Here is a 27,475-nt window from a genome sequence, read left to right on the forward strand (position 1 = left end):
CGCGGTCGAGGCTGGCAATTAACAGACCCAGGTTAGGAGCAACTGGAATCCTAGTGGACATGCTAGTATGATCCGAGGTGCAAGGTCACAATGCAAAGACAAAATCATGTCAAAACTGGCCATGCACACCAGGTGTTTGACAAAATGTTAAAGGCTTCTAAGCAACTCTTGGGGTGGCCCAAATCTCCAGATCAAGATCTCCTTAGATGCAAGAGAGAGTGGTGAGGTTATTTGGCCAAAAGCAGAAACTTGCTAGTGTAATTTTAGCAGAATTTCAATTCTGGACAGGGAATAAATGACATTATTTCATGAACCAAAAATGATCCAAAAGGTGCATGCTCCTGGACTTAAGGGTTTAACATGGGGGACTACAAGTAGGAGAAATAATCAAGGGTTAAAGAGAAAGTAAAAACATGGTTGCTGTACAAACCATCAAGTTGGTCCAGAATGAAGATGAGGTTGATTCACTCAAATTTTTCAAAGAACATAAATAGGTTTTTGCACAAAGTGAAATAATAGGCTCCTACTGACCTCCCCTAATTTTGGTAGAAGTTTTAAAGAAATATTTAAATAGGTTGTAGTGCAAAAATGCACTCTGGACCAGACAAGAAAAATTGAGTGTAGGGCTCAAAATATTTCATGAATGAAATATGTTTTTGCATAAAAGTGATTTAAAAACATCACATGACATCTCCAATTTTTTTTGTGGGAATTTTAAGTGAATTTATCAAATGGTTGTAGTTCAAATAAGGCCATTTAACCTTAAAAAAACCATTTTTCAAGAAAACAATGATCAAGCAACTAAATTAGTTAATTAGTTATACTGGATAAGGGAAAGTTTTACTTGAGAGGTTAATCAAGTCCAATAACACATTTGAAAAATTTCTCTCTGGGAAAAACTCATAATAACAGGGAAGGAAATGATTTAAAAATCAAAATGGAGCTCAAAAGTTCAAAGTTTTAAATCCTGGTAAAATTTTATTCCATTAAAACAAGGCCAAATTTTTGGGGTGTCACAATACTAACCCCCTTAAGAAAAATCTCGTCCTCGAGATTTGCTAAAAGCGGTGTTTAGAAAATAATTACGCAATGACGATGTGGCTACAGTGAGAGGGCAATAAGTGGTGAAAAACCACAGTGTGAAAACTGGTGCTGCGTGGAAGAGTCTACGGTCCGGGACAAAATCAGGTGATTTCTACGCTGGATATAAATTTAGGATAACTCCTAAATTTAGATATACGCTGGTCGTACCCGAGAGCACAGTGCTCTCTCTGGCCGACAGGTGGACCCGGGGTCCACTGTCAGTCTCCTCTTCTTCTCCCTCTGGCCCTTTCTTCTTCCTCTCTCCCGTGCGCTTTCTCCACCGGCGACGCCTAGTGTGTAGGGCATCTAGGCCGTACCGTGGTAGTGCGCGGCGTGCTAGTTGCTGGTGCAGCGTGCATTCACCTCGCGGGCCAGCGCGCTGTTGGCACTGCTCACGGATTCGACTCCGAATACCGGCGATCGGCGACGAGCGGCGTTGGTGGACTTCGCCCACCGTACACCGAGCTCGAGCTATAAAAACGGCCAGGGTGCCTCTCTCTTCTTCCTCACACCTGGCCTCACTTCTCCTCCTCCTTCTTTCTCCATTACTGCTTACAGAAGCTCGGTCGAGGCTCTAATGGCGGAGGCGATGCTGGACTGGTTTGTGATCCTGATATGCGGAGGGTTGGCGACGCTGCTGGGGCTCTTTGTGCTCCTGTGCGCGATGATCTTCGACGAGTATCGCGACGCTGCGGCTCGGGTGTTGGCTCTCCGCGGTGGTGGTGATCATGAGGAGTAGATGGGTTGTGCCGGGTGCTAACTGTTGTTAGGGGGTGGTGATTAGTTGGATGTAACACCGTTGCAAAGTTTTGCAAACAGTGTATATGTCCGAAAGATTATGGTTGTGAGTCTGCTGCGTGGTGCTATGTGAAATTAATTAATCCATGTCGTGAAGTGGCAGGTGTAGCAATTCAGGGAAAAGAAGTCTCACTCCAGGATTTTCCGAGGAAAAAAAACAGTTAATTTAAAGGAGCATGAACCATGACAAAAACTACACACATTAGCAGAAGCCAAATAATTGACTCGTCGTACAAACTCAGGGTATCACGCTGAAGTCACACACATAAATATAAATGCTGCAAAAACAAATACAGTAGTGACGTCTAAAATGAAAACGGTAACTGGACGGGGTCCTGATAAAATGTCTCTGGTAAAGGGATACATTCTTCTTCAATCGGAGGCAGTGGATTGACCAGTCGATGTATGCGTCTCTCCGGGTCGGGTCTTAGTGGTCTGCCGATGGCAATGTGAGGATTTAAATCTGCGAGGCTCTGGAGATAATCCATCACTCGCTGGTTTAAATGCTCTTGAGCAATGATGTACTGGATAAGGTTGGCGAGAACTGGGTCTCTCTCAATACGTCCACCGGGAAAAGATGTAACTTCTACGGGTGCTGCATGGCTCGGAAAGTAATAATATCCTCGTTCGCGGGCATAGGGTACTGCGGATCAAAGACGAGCAATCGCTTCTTTTGCAGCAGCTTCTGTGGCCAAGTGTGGGGTTGGCATAGATTTCCCCACGAAGGAAACTTCTATTGGATCTTGGTTGGGGTCTACAGGGGGAATGTGTACTGCTGCCCAATATTCTGAGGTGGATGGGGTGATCCTTGATTTGAACAGCTCGTACTGGGGTGGCTGGGTAGAACCCATGGTACTGCGGGTAAAATCCCACAATATTTTGACAAAGCTACCTGGAGTTGCATCTGGGGTTCTCAGATGAATTCTGGGGTTTGGCATGACAAGAAAAAGCGTGAGTGTTGTGCACAAAGTGAGGGTTGCTGGGTAAGGTCACAAGGTGGCCTTTATATAGCAATGGAGTCGGGTCTTTTTACCGTGGTGAAAGGTAATAAATTTGCCAGCTTAGCTCCAAAGGTCGGGTCAGTGTCAGAGATACACATATCTCATAAAGAGACGTGTTACTGTGGTTGTCGTCGGGTTGGTTTTGGTAGTTGTGCCCGGAAAATATGCAACTATGCGCTGACCAAAAATGCAAGGCTACTATTAAAACAGAGGCACAAAGACAGGCTGCATTAATATACGCGGTCGCATGACTACAAAGCGAGGATACATTGAAACTTGGTGCTACTCATACGGCTTAGTCTACTTCGTTTATGTCTAAACGGGCGTGCCTGGTGGATGTCGAGGCTTCTCCACGTGTCTCTCTGCCGGGATTAGTTGGAGATGGCGGAGGAACTGCAGGGTCGGGGTAGTGATGATGACCATCGCGGGGATTGTTGGCCACAACCCCGTTGGAGTGTGCTCCCAAAAGGCGACGAAGCACTTCTGGGGTTATCGCAGCACCTTGGCCGATGGCTGGGGCAGATCTCGGGGTCTCGATCGGTTGTCCAAACAGCACGACTGGGTTGTCGGTGTTGGCTCGTTTTCTTCTCTCGCCGGGGCTCGACGAACCAGCTCTCCACGAGCTGCGATTAGATCAATAGTGATCTGGTCGAACAGTGCCTCTAGTGCACTTACATAGCGCACTAGGTGCAACAATGCGGGGTCCGTCTCGTGATCTCCATTGGCAACTTGGGGTGGTCTACCATACCCTTCACGTCTGGGATAGTAGTGGAACGAGCGACAGTTAACCCTGGGCGACAAGTGCCTGAGATGAACTATAGCCTCTCGAGCGGCTAGCTGGATGGCTTGTGGCTCAAAGGAAGTTGTTCTTCCGGTGAACCGGTAGGGGCGCTCGGGTGCTAGACTCCTACCGTAAACGTGCACAGTGGCCCAGAATTGGCGGTCTTCACCACTCATGGGTCCTTGATACACAACATATTCTGGTGGCTCCTCTAATGCGTAGGCACGACGGGTGAGGTTTGCGAGGATGGTCACAAAACCTCGAAGGTTGGTTGCTGTGGTTTCGTTGTGCACTATAGGTCCAGGCATTGTGGCTCGGTTTGGGGTAGCGGTTGTGCTGTGCTGGTTTGGTGCTAGCGCTCCCTTTTTATAAGGAAAAGGGGACGGAGTCTTCCTTCGCATGCTTGTGAGAAAGGACTATTTAGGGGCCGGTCACTGGCGCATGAGTGACAGGTTGGGTTGGTAGGTTGCGCACCGACTGTAAAAAGGAGTCGGGGTCACTGTGTGGCTATCTTGCACGAGAAGCTTGGCTGGGGTTTGGTTAAGGTCTGGTGGGTTGGTTTGCCTAAGTTTATTGGCTAAGAAAGGATTAGGCAATGGTCAGCCTGGCTCTAATGCCAAGTCTGTCACGACCGGGTTTTCCGGGTAATAAATTTCCAGAAAAGACCGTCGTGCTCATCAGCCCCAGGATTACTGTTAGCTGATGAGGCTCCAACTTGATACAGAAATTCCAAGCAAAATACAAAATATGTAGTACAAGACCATTCTGGCCTGTGAGAACAACAAATGGTTTCTAGTGGTTGATGGCGGAAGCGTGTTGTGAAACATCAGTGTCTATGGGACTCCATTTCCCACGGGAACAGCTGACCAGGTTAATTCCTATCTTTGCGAGGCTGCTATCTCCATTGAGTGGGTTCCGGGGCTGGCATCGCGTCGCTCCTCTCCGTGCGAGAAAAATCTGGCCAAGACAATAGCCAGGGACAAGCCAGTGAGTACTTTGAATGTACACGCAAACATTAAGAACACAGGTATAATATAACAATGATGTGCTGAAAATATTTTATGCTCATGACGTCAGTCACAATAGATAAATGAAACTCTGATGCGTGCAAGTAAGTTATTCATCAAAAATGCAATAACATGGTAGTATATAAAAAATTTGAATCAAATAACAAGCAATGCCACAGTCGGGCGTCTTAGCGACACCACATAAAGGGCTTTAAAAGAAATGCCACAGTCGGGCGTCTGAGCGACACCACATAAAGGGCTTTAAAAGAAATGCCACAGTCGGGCGTCTGAGCGACACCACATAAAGGGCTTTAAAAGAAATGCCACAGTCGGGCGTCTGAGCGACACCACATAAAGGGCTTTAAAAGAAATGCCACAGTCGGGCGTCTGAGCGACACCACATAAAGGGCTTTAAAAGAAACAATCATAATGAATATCCCGGAGGTAGAACCATCCCAGAGATATTCGGTAATAACAATAATATCACGGGTTAGTCAACAATAATAATAATCATAGATATCACAAGTCACGAGTAGTAATTCCATTTCTGGTTAACCGTTTCACCTCCGAAGACCGACACTAAGACCGACACCTGACCCATCCCAGACTGTTATCCTTAACCATGGACACAGCTATTCGAATAGGTTTATTCTCTGCAGAGGGTGTACTCTTTACCCACGAGTAACGGATTTCTCTAGTCCAGCAGGACTAATTCCGTCTACGGTCTTTTTGTTGAAAACACACCTAACTTGCACACACCAGCTTATCTCACACGTGTCTGGAATCACCCACGACACCTGTTAAGCAAACTCTAAGTGGGGAGGCTACAACCTCGCGTAGCATGGGATCAAATTTATATCACGCGCTCTAAGGGGTGGCCTCCCCTCTCGGTCCCAACCGGAAACACCCATGCCCCCGGACGAGGTGGCCTGCCTACCAGCTACAACCGGTATCTTCCACCATGGCCTCTCTGTACGGTGTGTGCTGGAAAGAGGTTGAAAACTTACTGAACCGTACTCTACTTGCTGTAGAGACGAGTGGTAGTACGAAACAAGTATGGGGTTTACTGGAACAAGACTCGATCTACGGTCGACTCAAGAGGTTTAAGTATTCCCTGCATGATTAGCATAATGATTATATTTCATCCAGCAGAGTCACTTCTCATATCACCTTACCATGCCATACCAGACATAACCGTCCCGACGGAGACCGGCGACAAACTCATGCCTACCCAAGGCAGAGGTTTTCCCGGGTTCCTGCCGGTATGCATGCAAGGCATATGAGGGTGATTATCATCACAAGTGTGTTCATTACCAACAGCATGGAAATCAATAACATGCACCTATGCATATGATCATATCACATGAAATAACAAGTCCTTCGAAATGCGGTGGTGTTATAAATGTATCAACGATCACACCAAAAATATTATGCCGGGGTTCAGAATGCTTGCCTTCAATGTGTGGAAAGGCAGGGTGCACTCCAAAACTTTTGAAAGTTTCTTCTCTCTCCCCAAAATCCTATTTAAAAAATATTTGAATTAACACATATTTCAAAAACAGAACCAAAAAGTTGTTTGAAAATTTTTCAAATAAATCTTAAAATAAACTAGACCAAATTTAAGGAAGGTAGGAAAAAGAATCAACTCATTTGGAGTTATATTTAAAAAGTTATAGCCAGTCAAAGATTTGGTCAAATCTGTTTTTAAAATAAGACAGAAAAGAAAACGATTCAGATAGAAATACGCTTTCGGTGCAGAGGAGGCGTACTTGAGGCTTTACGCCTCCACTTAACCACGCGGACGGCGCGGGGTGTCACTGACAGTGGGCCTGCCTGGCCCACTGGTCAGGTTTGACCAGTCGCCGCGCGTCGTCTCCCTCCTTTGCCCGAGCGGAGCGGGGCTCCGGCGATCGTCGCCGGTGTTTGGCTGCTCCTCGCGGGCCCCCGAGGGTGGGGATGGATCCGTAAGGTTGGGGCGGTTCTCCCGGTAGTCGTTGGGTCGGCGGGGATGGAGTGAGCTGACGGCGGCGAGCTCCGCGGCGGAAGAAGGCTTCGGTGGCGAAGTGACTTTGTGGCGGCGTTGGCTCCCGATCAAAATCAAGTAGGGGAAAAGGCTCACGGGAGGATGTGGAAGCTCTTGGTGAAGAGAATGGAGAGGGGGAAGCCCTGATGGCGCCGGAGTGAACGAGACAGTGGCGGCGGCAGGAGTTGCCGGAGATGAGGAAGGCGGTGTTTCCCTGACGATTGCGGGCTATGGGGGTCCCATGGGGGTGGCCTGAGGTCGCGTGCGTGCTCAGAGGGGCTCGGGGTGTCCATTTATAGCGCGACGAGGTCGGTTCCGCGGCGGCCGTGGATAAGCTCTCCGGCGAACCGCCTCTCTGTGGCTAGGGCGACGTGGCGGCGACGAGCGCTAGGGGACGAAGCTGTGGATGAGCACGCACTGCTCACAGGGGCAGGTGGCGAGTGGGAGTGGCTTGGGCGGCACCGACATGGCCAGAGGCTGTCGGGCGGCGGCGGCCGCTAGCGCTTGGCCTGCCGGGCGCGGCGGGGCTGCTTGGCGTGTTGCGGTGATAAGGGGAGTGCGTGGCGAGGTGCTGCAGAGCGGGCCAAAGCCGTGGGGCCAGTGTGTCAGCTCGAGCGCGGGTCGTGCAATATGCGCGCTCTGCTCGCGCTCCGGGCGTGCACGGGACGTGTTCGACACTATGCCAGAGCACGCTAGAGGTCGCGGTCGAGGCTGGCAATTAACAGACCCAGGTTAGGAGCAACTGGAATCCTAGTGGACATGCTAGTATGATCCGAGGTGCAAGGTCACAATGCAAAGACAAAATCATGTCAAAACTGGCCATGCACACCAGGTGTTTGACAAAATGTTAAAGGCTTCTAAGCAACTCTTGGGGTGGCCCAAATCTCCAGATCAAGATCTCCTTAGATGCAAGAGAGAGTGGTGAGGTTATTTGGCCAAAAGCAGAAACTTGCTAGTGTAATTTTAGCAGAATTTCAATTCTGGACAGGGAATAAATGACATTATTTCATGAACCAAAAATGATCCAAAAGGTGCATGCTCCTGGACTTAAGGGTTTAACATGGGGGACTATAAGTAGGAGAAATAATCAAGGGTTAAAGAGCAAGTAAAAACATGGTTGCTGTACAAACCATCAAGTTGGTCCAGAATGAAGATGAGGTTGATTCACTCAAATTTTTCAAAGAACATAAATAGGTTTTTGCACAAAGTGAAATAATAGGCTCCTACTGACCTCCCCTAATTTTGGTAGAAGTTTTAAAGAAATATTTAAATAGGTTGTAGTGCAAAAATGCACTCTGGACCAGACAAGAAAAATTGAGTGTAGGGCTCAAAATATTTCATGAATGAAATATGTTTTTGCATAAAAGTGATTTAAAAACATCACATGACATCTCCCATTTTTTTGTGGGAATTTTAAGTGAATTTATCAAATGGTTGTAGTTCAAATAAGGCCATTTAACCTTAAAAAAACCATTTTTCAAGAAAACAATGATCAAGCAACTAAATTAGTTAATTAGTTATACTGGATAAGGGAAAGTTTTACTTGAGAGGTTAATCAAGTCCAATAACACATTTGAAAAATTTCTCTCTGGGAAAAACTCATAATAACAGGGAAGGAAATGATTTAAAAATCAAAATGGAGCTCAAAAGTTCAAAGTTTTAAATCCTGGTAAAATTTTATTCCATTAAAACAAGGCCAAATTTTTGGGGTGTCACAGTTACCACTCATCATAAAGTTTTCTAGTGATAGAGACTTCTAATTCAAGTTTTTCTTCATAAGATTGCATCAAGGCATCAACGATATGTTTAGTGAACGCTTTATTTTGACTATAAGCGTGAGGAGAATTTAGCATGGATTGCAACAAGGAAATAAAATAAATCAAAGAGCAATTTTCATAATTAAATTCCTTGAAATCCAAAATAGTGGGTTTAGCAACATCTAGGGTTTTAGTTTCTTCAATCCCACTTTCATCAATTTTAGCATCAAGATCTAAAAACTCTGAATTCTTGGAATGTCTTCTAGGTAAAGGTGGATCATAATCAGTCCCATCATTATTAATATTCATATTGCAAAACAAAGATTTAATAGGGGACACATCAATAACTTTTATATCTTCATCTTTATTTTCATAGCAACTAGAAGAACACGCTCTTATAAAGGCATCTTTCTTAGCACGCATCCTAGCGGTTCTTTCTTTGCACTCATCAATGGAAATTCTCATGGCTTTCAGAGACTCATTGATATCAAGCTTAGGTGGAATAGATCTAAGTTTGAAAGAATCAACATCTAGAGAAATTCTATCAACGTTCCTAGCCAACTCATCAATCTTAAGCAATTTTTCTTCAATCAAAGCATTGGAATTCTTTTGCAAAGTAATAAATTCTTTAATATTAGATTCAAAATCAGAGGGCATGTTATTATAATTTCCATAAGAATTGTTGTAGGAATTACCATAATTATTAGAGGGATTACTAGGATAAGGCCTAGGATTAAAATTTCCTCTATACGCGTTGTTACCAAAATTGTTCCTACCAACAAAATTCACATCCATAGATTCATTATTATTCTCAATCAAAGTAGACAAGGGCATATAATTAGGATCAGAATAAACACTTTTACTAGCAAATAATTTCATAAGTTCATCCATCTTTCCACTCAAGACATTAATTTCTTCTATCGCATGCACCTTTTTATTCGTGGATCTTTCAGTATGCCATTGAGAATTATTAACCATAATATTATATAGGAGTTTAGTATCTTCTCCTAAAGTGATTTCCATAAAAGTGCCTCCCGCGGCCGAATATAAAAGATATCTAGAAGCAAAATTCAATCCAGCATAAAAATTTTGTATAATCATCCACAAATTCAATCCATGAGTAGGGCAATTACGTATCATTAATTTCATCCTCTCCCAAGCTTATGCAACATGTTCATGATCGAGTTTCTTAAAAGTCACAATATCGTTTCTAAGGGAGATGATCTTAGCGGGAGGAAAATACTTAGAGATAAAAGCATCTTTGCACTTATTCCATGAATCAATACTATTCTTAGGCAAAGACGAAAACCAAGCTTTAGTACGATCTCTAAGTGAAAAAGGAAATAGCTTCAATTTAACAATATCATTATCCACATCTTTTTCTTTTGCATATCACACAAATCAACGAAGCTATTTAGATGGGTAGCGGCATCTTCACTAGGAAGGCTGGAAAATGGATCTTTCATGACAAGATTCATCAAAGGAGTATTAATTTCCCAAGACTCAGCATCGGTAAGAGGAGCAATCGGAGTGCTAATAAAATCATTGTTGTTGGTATTGGTAAAGTCATACAATTTAGTATTATCTTGAGCCATTGTGACAAGCAAGCAAACTAACACACAAGCAAACAAAAAGCATGGAGCCAAAAAGAGGCAAATAGAGAAAGAGAGGGAGGATAGAGAGAGAGGGCGAATAAAACGGCAAGGGTGAAGTGGGGGAGAGGAAAACGAGAGGCAAATAGAAAATAATGTAATGCGGGAGATAGGGATTGTGATGGGTACTTGGTATATTGACTTTTGCGTAGACTCCCCGGCAACGGCGCCAGAAATCCTCCTTGCTACCTCTTGAGCACTGCATTGGTTTTCCCCGAAGAGGAAGGGATGATGCAGCAAAGTAGCGTAAGTATTTCCCCTCAGTTTTTGAGAACCATGGTATCAATCCAGTAGAAGGCTACGCGTGAGTCCCTCGTACCTACACAAAACAAATAAATCCTCGCAACCAACGCGATAAGGGGTTGTCAATTCCTACACGGCCAATTACGAGAGTGAGATCTGATAGATATGATAAGATAATATTTTTGGTATTTTTATGATAAAGATGCAAAGTAAAATAAAAGGCAATGAAAATAACTAAGTATTGGAAGATTAATATGATGAAGATAGACCCGGGGGGCATAGGTTTCACTAGTGGCTTCTCTCAAGAGCATAGGTATTTTACGGTGGGTGAAAGAATTACTGTTGAGCAATTGACAGAATTGAGCATAGTTATGAGAATATCTAGGTATGATCATGTATATAGGCATCACGTCCGAGACAAGTAGACCGACTCCTGCCTGCATCTACTACTATTACTCCACTCATCGACCGCTATCCAGCATGCATCTAGAGTATTAAGTTAATGAAAACAGATTAACGCCTTAAGCAAGATGACATGATGTAGAGGGATAAACTCATGCAATATGATGAAAACCCATCTTCTTATCCTCGATGGCAACAGTACAATACATGCCTTGCTGCCCCATCTGTAACTGGGAAAGGACACCGCAAGATTGAACCCAAAGCTAAGGACTTCTCCCAATGCAGGAAAGAACAATCTAGTAGGCCAAACCAAACTGATAATTCAAATAGACTTGCAAACATAACCAATCATACCTAAAACAATTCAGAGAAGATTCAAATATTGTTCATAGATAGACTTGATCATAAACCCACAATTCATCGGTCTCAAAAAACACATCGCAGAAAGAAGGCTACATCGAATAGATCTCCACAGGAGAGGGGGAGAACATTGTATTGAGATCCAAAAAGAGAGAAGAAGCCATCTACCTAATAACTATGGACACGTAGGTCTGAGGTGAACTACTCACACTTCATCAGAGGGGCTATGGTGATGATGTAGAAGCCCTCTGTGATCGATGCCCCCTTCGACGGAGCTCCGGAACAGGACCCAAGATGGGATCTCGTGGATACAGAAAGTTGCGGCGGTGGAATTAGGGTTTTGGCTCCGTATCTGATCGTTTGGGGTACGTAGGTATATATAGGAGGAAGGAGTACGTCGGTGGAATAACAGGGGGCCCACGAGGGTGGAGGGCGCGCCTGGGGGGTAGGCGCGCCCCCCTACCTCGTGGCCTCCTCTTTTGTGTCTTGAGGTAGGGTCCAAGTCTCCTGGATCATGTTCGGTTAGAAAATCACATTCCCGAAGGTTTCATTCTGTTTGGACTCGGTTCGATATTCCTTTTCTTCGAAACCCTAAAATAGGCAAAAAAATAGCAATTCTGGGTTAGGCCTCCGGTTAATAGGTTAGTCCCAAAAATAATATAAAAGTGGATAATAAAGCCCAATAATGTCCAAAATAGTAGATAATATAGCATGGAGCAATCAAAAATTATAAATACGTTGGAGACGTATCAGCGTGCGCTTAGGGACGACTTTTGGGTTTTGCGCCAAAGGCGGTCTCCGGCAGACTATGGGCCGAAATTTAGTTCTCCCGACAGTTTTTAGGTCGTAAAGTGTACCGGTAGTTACAGCGTCGTTGTTGCTCAAGTTCTCCCGACAGTTCTTCTGCCCTAATGTGGTTGTAATGGCAGAAACTGATGTCCCGATAGATAGTTTTCCCTTAGATAGGTTTTTCTCCCGGGAGTTAACTATCCCCAAGCAAGTGATCTGGTGTAGTGCGCGTGATGGAGTAGGCCATGTGCCATCCATTGTTCCAAGCAACACGAGGAAAGTCTGACATTGACTCCTGTAATGGACGTCCTCAATGGACCCTGGCGCCAGCGGAGGCTGCAGGACTTCGATTGATGGATTGACCACTTCTTTGACATGCACGAACACTCGAGATAGTTACATACCTAACGTGGTCCACGGCGGCCTTAGTGGCGATAAATAGTTCAACCCCGGTTCCTATGCTGGTATCACAACACCAATCACCTTCGGAATGGTGGACGAGTTCTTCATCCATGCCATAACCGTCAGAGCCCAGCTGTCTGGAGGAGTAATCATCCTTACAAGCTCACCTCCGAGGTCATTGATAAGCTCATTCATGGACTCGTTATTACAAGCACATAGAGGCATGCCATGGAAGGTAACCTTTGTTACAAACTAAAGCTCAGAGGGCACCGAGCCCCATCCTGGGTGCCACCGATCAAACCTCACGAGCGCGCCATCGCAGAACAAACACCGGGAAGATTCAAACACACGACTACACTCGAAAGTTGTCCGGAACCTGACAAAGAAATCACCCGGTGGCGGATAGACTTTGACGAGCAAGTCACTTATTTGGATGACATGCACAATGCCAAGAGCTTTGACAAGATCGTCCGGTGATACGGGAGGCCAGTCACCATTGATGGTTTCCATCAGCACTTTCCTGAAAAACTGGTCATCAAGCGCCTCCATGCCACTGTTGAGCGACAGCACGCAGTGCCCGAAGGCAGGACGGACCTCAGGATCTCCAGCTCACAGATCTGTGTTGACTGACGGGATGATAGTGTGCTTGAGTATAGGGAGTACAAGAGGGGGATTTGGGGGAACTAGAGTAGGAATCAAGATTCTAGAGGTGGGCGAGGGGCGGGAGATTGGGGATGAAGCGGCAACATGAATTTTGAACACGCATTAATATGCTCTCTACGTGCATGCCACTAAAACACCGCTGGCGCTCACATGTCGGCCTAAGAGTCATTTTTTTTTTGAGAGCCCGGCCCAAGAGTCATAATTGACTAGTTTGGCATTGCGTTACTACTCGGCCCATATTCAACGACACCTCACTGGCCCAAACAAGTGTACATGATCGAAAAGACAATGAGCTCAAATTATAACTCGAAAAAGGATATATACTCTGAACACTGGATAATGGTGATGCCCTCATTTAGCCCACCAACCGTTCGAGACAATAAACAGTTCAAAACAACAATATATACAACATTCAAACACTGACCAGTGACTACTACTGACATAAACATCAAGACATGATAGTTCATAAGCAACCTTGCTACACCACCAAAACACACCCATCTGCAGTGCTTAGACTCTCGTGATCTAGACGAGAATGGCATTCTAAATAGAGGCAACTATTACACCGTAAGAGTGACATACACGAGGATGGCCAAATGACAAGGAATATGCATGACAAAAGAAAGAACTACCAATCCAGAACAAGCAGCAAAGACAACAAGTCATTCAAAGAGGGATGATCCAACACCATCATAATTTGCAGCGTCACTTTAGACACCACTGATTAGGAGACACCAATACTCCACCATTTCAACGCAACAGCCCAATTACCTATCAACCTCAAGGCTTGAACCACATCACTTCCTGTCGGGCTTGAGAGATCCAAGGATCAAAGTTAATCCATATGTCTTTGTCATTCTCGCCTTCTTTTGGCTGCAGACTGCATCGTTGACAATCAGGGGAGTCTGCGGCCGAAGTCCTAGGGCTCGTCGTGTAGAAACAGTTTTCCGTAGAAAATAGAGCCTCTTTGCCATCAAGTGTCGGATTTCGGGTTCCGGCAGACCCTTGAGGTTCGAACACTGGGGTGCGCGCGGAGATTTCACCTTCTACCTACCTGCACCCTTCCGCCTTGCTAAGATCTAAGCTATGGAAAGAACAGCACAAGAGACACAGGGTTTATACTGGTTCGGGCCACCGTTGTGGTGTAATACCCTACTCCAGTGTGTGGTGTGGTGGATTGCCTCTTGGGATGATGATGATGAGCAATACAAGGAAGAACAGCCTCGTGAGGGTCTGTTCTTGGCTGGGGGGATGAACTGCTAGGAGGAGTTCAGTCACCCTTCTCTATCTCTCTCTTCTCGATTCTCTCTCCGATCTCCATCATAGCTAGTTTCTCTCTTGGCTTCTAGATTCTCCCTTCTTGATTCCGATTTCCATCCTCCTACCCTGGGGGTGGCTAGTCCTATTTATAGGCAAAGGCCCTGGGCCTCTTCCCAAATATTGAGCGGGAAGGGCGCCAACAATTGGCCATTTTGAACGGGAACATCTAGTACACTTATCCTGACTAAAGTTGGTCCTCGCCTACCAAAGGCTCTGGTGGTGACGCTGGCTTGGGCTCCACAATGACTGCCTCCCTACCGTTGGACTGGTCTTGGTCTCGTTGCACCGAAACGGGTGCCTTTGCTTGATGCTCTCGCCTGCGCTTGCTCCCTTTGCACCAAAGAGGAAAGGAGGACACTGCGCTGGCTTGTGCCCGCCTGGCACCCTTGGTCGTCATGGCTTGCGTCACGGGCACCTCGTGAGGTGCACCGCCTTGATCTCTCCGCCTCCTCGCGAGCCAGCCTGATGAGGCCGTGCCTGAGGAAGCTTCGTGTCGTCCGCCCCATGAGGCTTGGCCCCTCGCAAGGGTCTTGGGTCTGTGTTGATGAAGATGGGCCGCGCTGGGCCCTCTTTTGAGCCACGCCGCAGGCCACAGGCAGGCAAATCTGGGGACCCCCGTTCCCAGAACGCCGACATCAAGGTCCTTGCCAATGGTGATTTCCTGGTTAATCGGATAATTGACTCTGCGAAACAAAGAGTGTGAACCAAGGTCGTTTACCTGCCTCCAACTCAAAAATCCCGAAGGCCCCAACACGTTGGTATCCTGCTCATAGACGTAACAACCACTGTCCGGATACTCACGTATTGCATGGTGGTTGTACACAGTGGGGTTTTTTGCAATATAACTTTTCCGTCTCATGTGTGCGAATGATCATCAGTCGTTTGCCATCGTCTGATCGAGCAAGGAACAAGTTGTGCTTCCCTATTTTTGGCAAAGGTGGTGTGATTACAAAGGGCAGTAACTGTAGGGACACTACATCATATCAAAAAGGACATGCATTGTTAATTTAAGATCAACATTGTTCAGAGTATGAGTAGGATAATGCAAGAAACATCATTGATTTGTCCCTGTCGGAACTGAGAGGAAAATACTGGGAAATGTATATTGGGTTCGGAAATATAGAAGTGCCATGCATGGTTATACTCATGTTATCTCACAGTCGATTCTTCACGGGAAACTACCATGTCATGCATGTTATGTAACAATGTTCTGTCCTCACAAACAAATTCTTCAAGGAAACCAACAGACCATGCATTGTAATATACTCATGTTCTGTGGGCAAATTTTTTGTCAGGACATTATTCTAGCCATTGGTTGTTGAAGGGCGAATATCGGCATGTACACATGGTAAGCATTACAGGATTTCACTACTTCCAAATATAGACTTCTCCATATGCACATTTACTTCCCTAATGTATGGTTAGATGAAACAAACAGTGTGATGCATGTTTCTACATCATGGAAATTAGGAAACTAACATGGCTATTGATACACACTCATATTTAGTAGTATATAGATTACTATAAGGTAAGCAGAATATCCATATCTTCCTAACCGTTTGATTATTCATGGGTACAAAATTGGCTGTAATGACATGGTCACAATCGCAAGAATTAACTCATTCCAAGTATAGTTGATTTGCAGCATCTCTAATACATTGCCATAGATCTACTCAAATTTTGCTCAAACAAGGATAGGCCAATCATGACAAAAAGGTCAAACAGTGTCCTGCCGTTATCATTAAAATCAGACGAAAACAACTTACACGCGCCGTCCCAGCAATACGTGGTGCCATCTTCTTTTTGTCGATTGCGTAGATGATGCCATTGTGTTTAAGAGCATCATAGAAGTATGTATAAGCTTTGATGATCCACTGCAAGCTGAGTCGTCTCCAGCTAAAGAAGGCACCGGCGAAAAGATATGCGAGTCCACGGTCAAACAAGGAAATTAGCCTGAAGTCTGCATAATCCGCAGGTCGTGTGGGCACTTGGCAGATTACAGTCTTCTACAAAACAAGTTCCGTCGAACTGACGTGATGATCTAGATGACTTGGACTGTGATGATAAATCCCTACATACTCGAACAAAGGAAGGATAATCTCATCGGAGGTCTGGAAGTTCACAAGCACCAACTTTTTCCCGTCTTGTCTGATGATAGCCATCCAGTGGGAGTTCATGCCGACCGAGTACATACCTGCCAAAAAGTTTCAGGCGATGGTGATCAGATTCAAGTTAAGGGAAATGATGTACGACGACCCACTACATACCTGCAAAGAAGTTTCGGCTAATGGAGGTCAGATTGAAGTCTAGGGGCATCATGTACACCTCCGTATCATGATGATCAAATCTCGCTAGACCAGATAGTAGCAAGTAGGGTGTCTTGAAAAGTTGAGGCCTCGCTTAGACGATGCCTACATGCATGTCCCTCGAGCATGCAGCTAGCCACACGATGCTCAACATATCCATACACGAACAACAGAGGTCGAGGATGTCACTGGGGAGATTGCTCCAATCGTGGCTCTTATGGATGTTGCACAGTTCCCGTTCGGCCATGGTGGAGTTTGGAAGGTGGGGTTTTGGGGGGCTTGATTTACGGGGGAGAAGGCTCTCGATGCTGGAGCGGCTAGCATGGGAATATTAGTACCGGGGCAGGCGAGCGAGGCAAGGGCAAGGTGCACTGTGAGATGATGAAGAGTGACCTCAGGATCTCCGGCGAGATGGAGATGGAGATGGAGTGGTGCTAGGGGAGAGGGAGATGAGGCGAGGCATGCTATACAACAGTGGTGATAGTGACTACACAATGCACAAGGTGACGTTGACTTTGGTAACCCAAACATGCCGGATGGACTAGTGTCACCTCAGATGCAAGGTCTTGTCACTTCACTGTGAGGACCAGATGAATAATATTTTGACTATCAAGTGTACCACAGTTGTACTACTACTAGTAGTAGCATACGGAGTAGTACTGTAGTATAGTGGAAATAAGTCTCAAGTGATAAGCATGCCTCTGAGTTCACTTCATCCTCCAGGTAGCATCCATATTGCGAGCAGAACCAAATTCTCATCCATGCGGAAGTGCGAAGAAGGGCTTTTTCCATTTTAGGATAACCACATATATTACTTAACTAGAAAAGGTTGTGTCTCGCAGGCATGCGCCAATATCAATCCGAACTAGCTATGACATATTTTTTGTGCAAAGAGATCGATATGTTTGTATATCTATTCGTCCACCCAATTGGATTTGGCATAGATCCCACCTATCAGGAGGGGTGCAGAAATAAAAAGTAATCATAAAATGTTTCGCCTCGGTGATTCGAAAGAGTGACCTCAACTAAAAAGTTGCACATGCAGCGATAGAAGGATGGGCACGTACACGGACACGGACCATTCCTCAGTATGCTACTTGCATAACCTTTTTGTTTTGCAGGTTAGTCTACCTAGTCGTCTAATCAACTGCATGCATGCCACTTCTCCCATTTACTTCTCCATCGAGAACCGATTTTCCTCATCTTCTTCACCTCTCCTTCATTTGCATTCAAACCCCACTAGATTCGCATCCTCCTTGAGTAATTCCGAAGCCCCTTTAAATAATCATCTTCTTCAGTTAGATTGGCCATTTTTATCCTAATTCTCCAAACCATCGGCCTCCGGTCCAGCGGTTCCAAATGGCGAAAGAGATTCCTGTGCAAGTTTTTAGCATCAAACATGTCCTCGTCGAAGGCTCATTGAGCATAGTTGCCACCGTCAACGACCACCCAAGGGTTGGTCATTAGTGAATCAACAACGTATCCATCTCCCTCCAAAAGGTGGAGAGGAAGGTCGTTGGTCTTGGTGCAGAGTACACGGAGTATGCCACTGGGAAGATCCAACGTGCCGCCGTCCTTCAGCTGTGCCTGGAAGATGATATTTTGGCGTATCACATCATACACGTGCCCTCCATACCAGGTGAGATCCATGATTTCATGTCTCGGGAGGACAAATACTTTTGTGGGGCAGCCATCGAAAGGGACAAAGAGAAGCTGGCGCCGTGCAACCTTGACTTAAAAAAACATCGCTAACCTACAAACGAGAATTCTTGTAGACAGTTGCGATCAAAAACACCATCCCTATTCAACATAGAAAATTCTGTGCTCAAAACAAATCTTGAGAAGCGTGACGAGATGATGGGATTAAGGTTGTCTGGATGGGAGAATTATCCCTTGACCTATGAGCGGATAAAATATGCTGCCCTCAATGCCCGTGTGAGTTTCGAGATAACCGCAAGGTCGAAAGAGCTTGTTGGGAAGCCGTCTCCCATAGAAAATGAGAAGAAGAAGAACAAGAAGAATAAGAACAAGAAAGAAAGAAGAAGAAGAAGAAGAAGAAGAAGAAGAAGAAGAAGAAGAAGAAGAAGTTGCACTAGCAACAGGGCATTATAGATGGATGAACGATTTCCTGTCTTGTAAAAATTATATTTCCTCTCTGTGTACATTGATATAGATGAACTATTTCGCTGTTGTGCATGTCTTTGGAACAAGCGTACTATGTGGGTGCATTGATATAGGTCTCCTTTACTATAATGAACTATTTATCCGCCTAGTTTTCTCTACTACTACTCCTTGCAGTGAGCGGTATGCAATGCATGTGTCAGTAGACATGACATCTGTCCATGGAAGTTGAAACATGGTGACCATCACGTTTCTACCACTACCGCACGCGATTCCCATGACGCCGCTCCAACCCACGGCACCACGTCCCTCGACGTGCGCCTCACCCATCTCGGCCCACCGCTCCTCTGCCTTTCTGTCATGACATGCGGGCTAGCTGAACTGCGGCGACCATCAAGTTTCTACCACAGCCACACGCGATTGGACGTGGCTTGCATGCTCTGCTCGTGGCTTCGATTCGTACTCCTGCACCATCCAATTTTCATCCAGCGGCTGTGACACATTTCGTGTCGGGCATCACTCCTTATCCACAAATAAAATAAATAAAATAAAGGCCCGTCTTTGCCTTCTACTTCTGTAATATAGGTAGTACGCGCCGGTGTGGCCATCTACGCCTCATAACAGCCCAACGTCCAGTTGTGGCACCCTCGCAATGGCCAGGCCACCACTGGCCGGTTCATCTCAAAGGAGTGAGTCACGAACGCCACAGCAATAACAGTCAACTGGGCATCTCGAACCACACAGATGCTGCTTCCCCTTAGCCAACCTATGTTGGCCCGTGGTCGCACATCGTTGAGCCACGCATCAATGTACGATGGCAGGAATGACACTAGGCTCACTGGCTCAACTACGTCGAGTAGATCACTTTCGCAAAGCGGTATGTATTGAGCAGGTTGCTCCCGCCCACGAGGACACGCCTATACGTATCCAACATTCTAGCCTCACCGCTAAGTGGTACATCCTCGGGGTGGTGGAAGCAGTTGGGATCTCGAGCCCAAGTCGAGCTATGTGCCCCGGGTAGATCACTGGATCCCGCCCGAGCTCATCTGGAGCGGCAGCAAGTAAACATTGTGTGGCACGTCACAACAGACAAGCACCTCGACATGCGTCGGCCGGGCAGAGACATTTCTTGGCCACAAGCTCCATGGTCTCGTCCAAGATTGGTGTGTTACTGCAGTCGAACATGCGGGTAAAATACTATGGGAGCAGCTTCATGCGCATGGCCCAGACATCGATGCTGGCGTGGAGGAGGTGCTACTTGTTGGTAGCGCAGTGTGCTACATTGGTTAGGCAGGCACCTGTTGCCATGCTCGGAAGACGAGCAGGAAAGAAAAGGGTCTTGCATGTGTGTATAGATTTATGCAAGAAATTATTTCTTGGAAATACGTCATTTGTTTTCCTTTTTTTGAGGTTGTAGATGACCCACACGAAGAAATCTATTCTAACCGTTGGATGAAAATTAGTGGTGCGGGAGTATGGATCGGAGCATGGGAGGGGAGCAGGCAAGCATCGTCCCACTCGATTCCCACGAGGTCATTGGAACACATGACACCACACGTCTGTCGACCTTCACCTCACCCCTCTCGGTCCCACCACATCTCTATTTTTATGAGAATGACATGCGGGCCAGCCGCATTCAGGGTCCACATATCATGGGACCAAGGCATGCTACTGGAGCACAACTACACTCCATGGCTGACGATGGAGAGCTACTAGATCACAATGTCCTCCACGTGGACAGTCAGCGAGCGCTACTCGCGGCCGTAGAGGGCATGCTCCACCTGAGCGATGTCAGAGACTCTGTCCTCTTCCCAGGCCACAGCGACGTCCACTTCGGCAATGGCTGCGTGCTCCAGTGGGTGTTGTGTCCATATGGGAGCTTCGAGCTACAGTACCAGTGGGGGCGGGGGTGACCTTTTTGAGGTTTCACATGGTCTGAGGAGAAAAATAGAATCAGAAGAAGCACAATATCTTTGAACGTGTCGGAGGAAGGCTGGCAGGACCAATACAACAAACATCACATGCACATCGTATTTTGAGAAGGAGTTAATGCAATTTGTGTGAAATGGGTATGTGTGATGTATGAGTAGTACATCCATATCATTGACATTCATGCACGCAACAAACATTTGTGTGCACGATTTCACCCTATTTTCTTATTCTGTTTGGGAGTAGATTTGATTTCTTGAATGAGAGCTCATTTCTGTACTTGGTTTCAGTTTAGACTATGCATGTATTATTCCGAGAGAGATATATATAGAGAGAGAGATAATATTTGTGTGACAAAGAGGGGGCGGGGGCAGTGATACCTAACAAAGAGAGGGGCATATGCTTGTTCAAAAGATTGTGTCTTAGAGAGAAAGGGTGTGTGTGTGTTAGATAGAGAGGGAGAGATAGAGAGAGTGGTGCTTCTAATGCCGGGATCGACAAGATTACGAGGTTGCGGATATGGGAGAGCGATGATGTGTGTGCGATGAAGGGACACACAGCAGGCAACGTATGTTTGGATGTGAGAGAGCTGGATAGACCTCCACAGCCCGACTGAATAGGGGTGGAAGGTTATGTGTGGTAGAAAGCGATAGTAGAGAGATAGATGAATGCTTGTTCGTTGCAAGGTGACCTAACTACATATATGGGGGTAGCAAGAAGAAGAGAATGGCGGTGTGCCTTTTTGTCATGGGATGGAAGAGAGACCAAGAGACATGCATCGTGTTGAGAGGTGTGTGTGTGTTTCCAGAGAGAGAGAGAGAGAGAGAGAGAGAGAGAGAGGCGTGGACCTGAATAAAGAGATGGGTGCTCATGTGTATGTCATAGGGAATTCATTGCCTAGGTGGTAGTCTTATGATAGCGACCCAATGTTTCAATGAGGGTGGGGATAAGTATCGACTTGGTGGATTTTGACGTTGATGATCCAGCTATATCATACCCGGTGATACAAATCGACAATCGTTACTAAACAAATCTTCGATGGACCATTGTCTTGTTGTATGCACAAAATAAACCTGAATAACGGGATGGAGTTCCTCCAAGCAACCGAAGAATCGGCTAGAACAAATATAATGCAATCGTAATTGCCAATACGAATTAATTAAGGATAATGGTGAGGTTGTTGGTACTGATCTATGAGGCCAGTCTAGATCCCGCCAGGAGTAACGACCACCGGCTGGTGTGTCCGGGGCGTTACACAACGGAAGCATAAACATGTTTGGGTACAGACATTTGAAAAAGGAAGAAGGCTTTAGATCCTGAGTATCTACAAGACCCTCCCAAGGGTACAAGATCGTAGGTGAGGTAACAAGCTAAATGTAGAAGTCCACGCGGAACTACTAGTAAGACTGCAGTCTCTGTGCAAAAACATAAATTAAGCAAACATGAGTACAAATGTACCAAGCAAGACTTACATCAGAACTATCTACATAAGCATCAGTATCAATAAAGGGGTGGTGGAGTTTAACTACAGCAAGCCATCTTTGACTTAGTGGCTATCCTGTACTACGATTGCTGGTAACTCTTTTGAGGTGGCGCACACAAGTCCACATATTCACCATATCAATACACAACTATGGATCTGCTCTCGTCTCTCTATGAGAAGGCCATCCATAGCACTCACGCTTATCTTGCGCATTTTAGAGTATCCACTTTCACTTGTCTATGGACTGCATAAGCAACCCTTTAGTCCATTACTGCGAACGGGGCTATTCGAATAGATCATGTTAACCCTGCAGGGGTGTACTTCTTCACACACACTCTCGCCATTTACTGCCATGTACATGTCATGTATCTCAACAACCTTCAAGCAGAAGCCTGGCAAGGGTGTTGGCCACAACCTGACTAACCACACAAGACTCTAGTCTAGGTTTATCGCCTATTCGGGTTCCATCCGCAAGGGAATCCGGCCGAGGTTTCCATCACTGCTCCAAATGATGTGAGCAGTGTTCCCAAGCCCACCATCCGGGTGCCACTTAGTACACCATGCCACTGCACCGAGTCTGTCCCAAGCCCACCTGTATCAGGTGCCACTTGGTACACTACTAGCACTACCTACAAACACCATAAATTAGTTGCAACTCCTGGATAGAGATCGAGGCGATTAATAAGTCGAGAGGGGTCAAGTTACGGGAACCCAATGTGTGGTAGTAACTGTCTTGGATCAGAGACACATAACTCAGTTCCCGAGGAAGGTCCCAATGAGACAACCCACCATGTACTCCTACATGGCCTCTCATCGCTACCTTTACCAAATCGTGTTCACACACTTAGCTCTCAACAGTAGGGCATGTTCATCACCATTCCAATCCATCCCAAATGAATCAGACCCGACACAACTCTATGCATGGCAGGCATAACAAGCAAAGCATAAATCTGTAGGCACATCATGGATCAAACAACTCCTACTCATGCTAGTGGGTTTCAACTATTTACTGTGGCAAAGACAGGTCATGCAGAGGAAAGGGGTTCAGCTACCGCAACATGTAACAGTTGAAACATTGTTGTCCTAATGCAGTGAAAGAGAGCAAGAGCGAGAGAGTTGGATTGTATCAGAATGTTCAATGTGTGTCTTTATCAGTGACATCAATCTCAACACCGGAAAAAACATCTACAATAGGGAAAAACCATCGACAAACACAAAAGGAAACAACATTCAATGCAATGCACAACCAAATGAATGGCATGACATGTTAAGGTACTGAATTAACCTAATGCAATGGTTAGCCATATTAATTGAACTGGAATTCAAACAAGTTCAAATTCCAACTCCAAATCTATTTCCCAAATATTCCATAAAAATGTGCACTATTTTTGGTTTGGTCTCAAAGCCTTGCCAAAATTATCAAACATTGATGAAGGGCATTTTCGGTTCATTGAATGAGATTTTAGGGTTCTTTTCCCTTTATTAAAATAATTTTTGAGGCTTTGAATAATCCTCAATTCAGTTTCTTGAATTTAACAAGATGCATGGATGCAATGCCACTAATTACAAGAATTACACTAGGACTATGACAACTCACCCCCACTAAACAAGAATCTCATCCCGAGATTCAAGATGTGAGGTAAGATGACAAAGGGGACACAAAATTACACAATCTTCATGATCCAAGTGCCCTTCTCGGAGATGTAGATTCATCGCATCATATTGATCTTGACATCTTTGCCTTCGGGAACTTCATCCAACATGATGATGACATAAAGAAACTCTATTGGAAATGATCTTCTTGAGATCGGGCAACTCAAGATCAACTCATGGATTGAGACATAAGAACACCTCTTGAGTTGAGACTCAAAACACACATCGGAGGGATGGAAAAATAACAGATAACGAAGGTTCAGTTTGGTAAGCAACAATTCCATGCTTGGTTAAGATGACAAAGGGGTTTTCAAAGTAGCGAGGAGTTAATTTCCCTTAATACCATAACGGGGCACCTTAGGGAAGGTAACTTGTAGAATTATGCCCTTAAGTGGCAAAAATAATTACTTTTGATCCAGAGATAATTGAAACTCTTCATACCAGCCTGAGACAATTCACAATTGATCGTTTGAAGGCATTCTAAAGAATGCCATACTTAGTTTGGAAAGGAAACTAGAGTTATAAGACAACTCGGCAAACAGAAGGCACATTCCAATTGATACCAAGGATATAACCTAGTGTCCGAGCGTGCTCTCAAGAACTTGAGCATTTCCATATTCATCAGGATCTTACCAACATCCGTGTCGAGGATCCTGGCAACATATCATACTACCATGATGAATAGTGATGGATGACGCAAATGCAAAGTAGACATCATTTTCTCAGATTTCGCCTTAGCGATGCTAAGGAACTAAATCTGGATGACCGACCGAGAGACATTTCGCACTGTGCTTCTAATGTTCTCCTTAATGTATCAGCTTAACCCAATACCATTCGGTATCTAGAACATCAAGTAAAGGTCTGACTTCGGGATCTCAAGGCACCCATAAGGAACGACTTATGGACTAAGTCATACCAACTCCTCATGGAAGAATGGCCAAATTGTTGACTCAAGATACTAAAAAAAGAGATCTCCCGGATAAGTGTGTTGGCCATGACATCCACTTAACGGTTCAAAAGACCAATATTATAATTCTTGGGAACGTCCCAACCATCATATCCGCCTGAGATTCAGATCTGGTTGGTGTCAGGATATTCCAGACTCAGCATGTCTAGAAGGAAAGTTTGCAACACAAATCAAAGAGATGACTTTGCAAGATTCTCGGGAAATGGATTGCGGTATTAAGATCTAAAACATGAGCTGGTTCTGCTGCACACATGTGAACACACTGTCCCAGACAAGCATGACCACATAGAAGTCTTACAACAAAACACTACCGAGTTTAGGTGGGGAACCATAATCGAGGATATCGAAGCCCTTACATAAGTCTTGCTTTTAAGAAGGAACTTCCTTTCCTTGAACTAATCAATCAGTGGCTTGGTGTGCTAGGGAATACATATGGAATGAACATGATCAGTCTATCAGACCATAGAATACTTCTCACATGCATGGCTGACTTGGTATGATTCCAGAGGAAGCAAAAATAAGCTTTCTCGAATTCACGGCAGAAACTTGCACCAAATGCACTTGAATTAGAGGAAGTCACTTCTTTCATAGAAAATATGCTTCATGAATGGGACACGAAGAAAATGCTTGCACAAGTTTCCAACACTAGCTTAATGTTCAACATGAATCATGGAGGAGATAAAATGCTGTCGATGGGCTCAACAACAATCATCGAGATTTCCATGAAGATGGAATTCCACAACTGTGTGAACAAAGTGGTAGCATTGGTTAGACCCAAAAGACATAATGGTGTATGCTCGAGGAAAACACCCATGAGTAAGACAACTTTACGAACATCATTGGTTCTGATATGCTTTGACGATAGCCCATACTCAAATCAAAGGATTGGTTAAGACAATAAATCCATCAACTGAACACGGAGGTCAATCGATGAAGATATCATCTTTATTCAACACACACACCAAAGATATCCCTTGAAATGAACTAAGTCAGGCAAGTTTTTATCTTCCAACTCTCCAAGTTGTTGTTTAGCTTAACCAACTAGCTCAGGGGTATCCAACACCAAATCTTGGAGAAAGGGTGGTTTAGAGGGATAAACCAACTTGATCATTAGCTCAACATAGCGGTCAGGGGTCAACCTAGTGATACTTCTGAGAAGATATCCGGAAAATCGCAAACCACCAATATGTTTTAAGCTCGAGAACAATATTAATTTTCAGGGCGAGACAATATGATCAAAAGAGTGAGGGATTGACACAAACCGAACTCATTGATCGAATAGTGCACCAGAGAAAATGGACTAGGTAGCAAGATCAATCTTAGGATGGTCATTCAATAACCAACACGCTAAGGATGAGAATATTGTCCTTTAACTACCAAGCAATGGGATTGCTAGGAGTATTGAATTCACCCATCATAGTTGACTTGTCAGCATTCTGGTTGCAACAACACGGGACCGAGGAATGAATGATGATGGTGAGAAGTATCACTACATCAAGAATTCATATGATAGTGTGCAGTTCCCATGATATTCTTGACGTAAGGAAGGTAATACTCCAAGGTAATACTCCAAGGAATACAACTGCTTTGACCCAATCCAAGAAATGGATGAGGTGCTGGAGTTTCTTTCTCCTAGTCATTCTGGAATAGAATGGCTTGACGGACCGCAAGAATAATAGGCATCGATGAACACAAATGCACACATACCCTTGACTATCAACCGATAGATGAAGATCAGGAATACAATTAAGGAGGGACAACTCAAAGGAACATACGATGTTCTAACTTGTGGACGCATAGATTAGCATGTCGAACAAGGTTCAACACATTTCTTCCAGATAATCCATGCAGAAAGGTAGGACTGGCAGAGTCACAATTGTTAAATGGAGAACTCATCATGAGAGCTCTTATTGTGATCTTTTGGTTCAAAAGAACTTCTGCCAAGGATGGTTCATGGTATTTGGAAGAATGATATACCATGGACCTCGAGGACTATCACAAGGGTTACTAATATACTAAAGGGACGAGCAAACACTATCAAAACGAGGAAAGTAGAGTGAATCCTAGGTTCAAGAACCCAGGAATAGAATGCCTACTAACTAAATGGCATCATGGCATGCTTTTGAAAATGATGGCCAGAATCATCACACTAGGAACACAAAACATGGCTAGATTACTGGGTGGTTCTCTAGGATACCCTAGTGTCATAATAATAGCTTCAACATATATGTCGAGGCAATGAACTACCTCAACACACTGATTAGTGTGGTTAATATATCACAAAGGAACATCGGGAACAGGAAGAATAGATTTGTTAATGCATCAGACTATTTAGAAACATGGCATGACTCGGACAGCATAACGGCTATAAATGCTCAAAAAGATTTCGAGATCTCCTGCAAAATGGTGGCATAACCACTCAACATCACTGTACCAAGGTTCCGAGACAAACTGTTAACACATGGTAGTACTAGAAACTGAGCTGAGACTCGAATCCATCATGCCTATAAGTATCTATCATAGTAACTCGTCATCCTAATAGATAGATGAGAAAGCCTAGTTTCCTAACCCCGTAGAATAGATAAAAATATTCCCTACTTTTGGTTTGGTCTCAAAGCCTTGCAAAAAATTATCAAACATTGATGAAGGGCATTGGGTTCATTGAATGGGATTTTAGGGTTCTTTGCCCTTTATTAAAATAACTTTTGAGGATTTGAATAATCCTCAATTCAGTT

Source organism: Triticum dicoccoides, chromosome 3A (assembly GCF_002162155.2).
Source record: "Triticum dicoccoides isolate Atlit2015 ecotype Zavitan chromosome 3A, WEW_v2.0, whole genome shotgun sequence".
Taxonomy (NCBI): Eukaryota; Viridiplantae; Streptophyta; class Magnoliopsida; order Poales; family Poaceae; genus Triticum; species Triticum dicoccoides.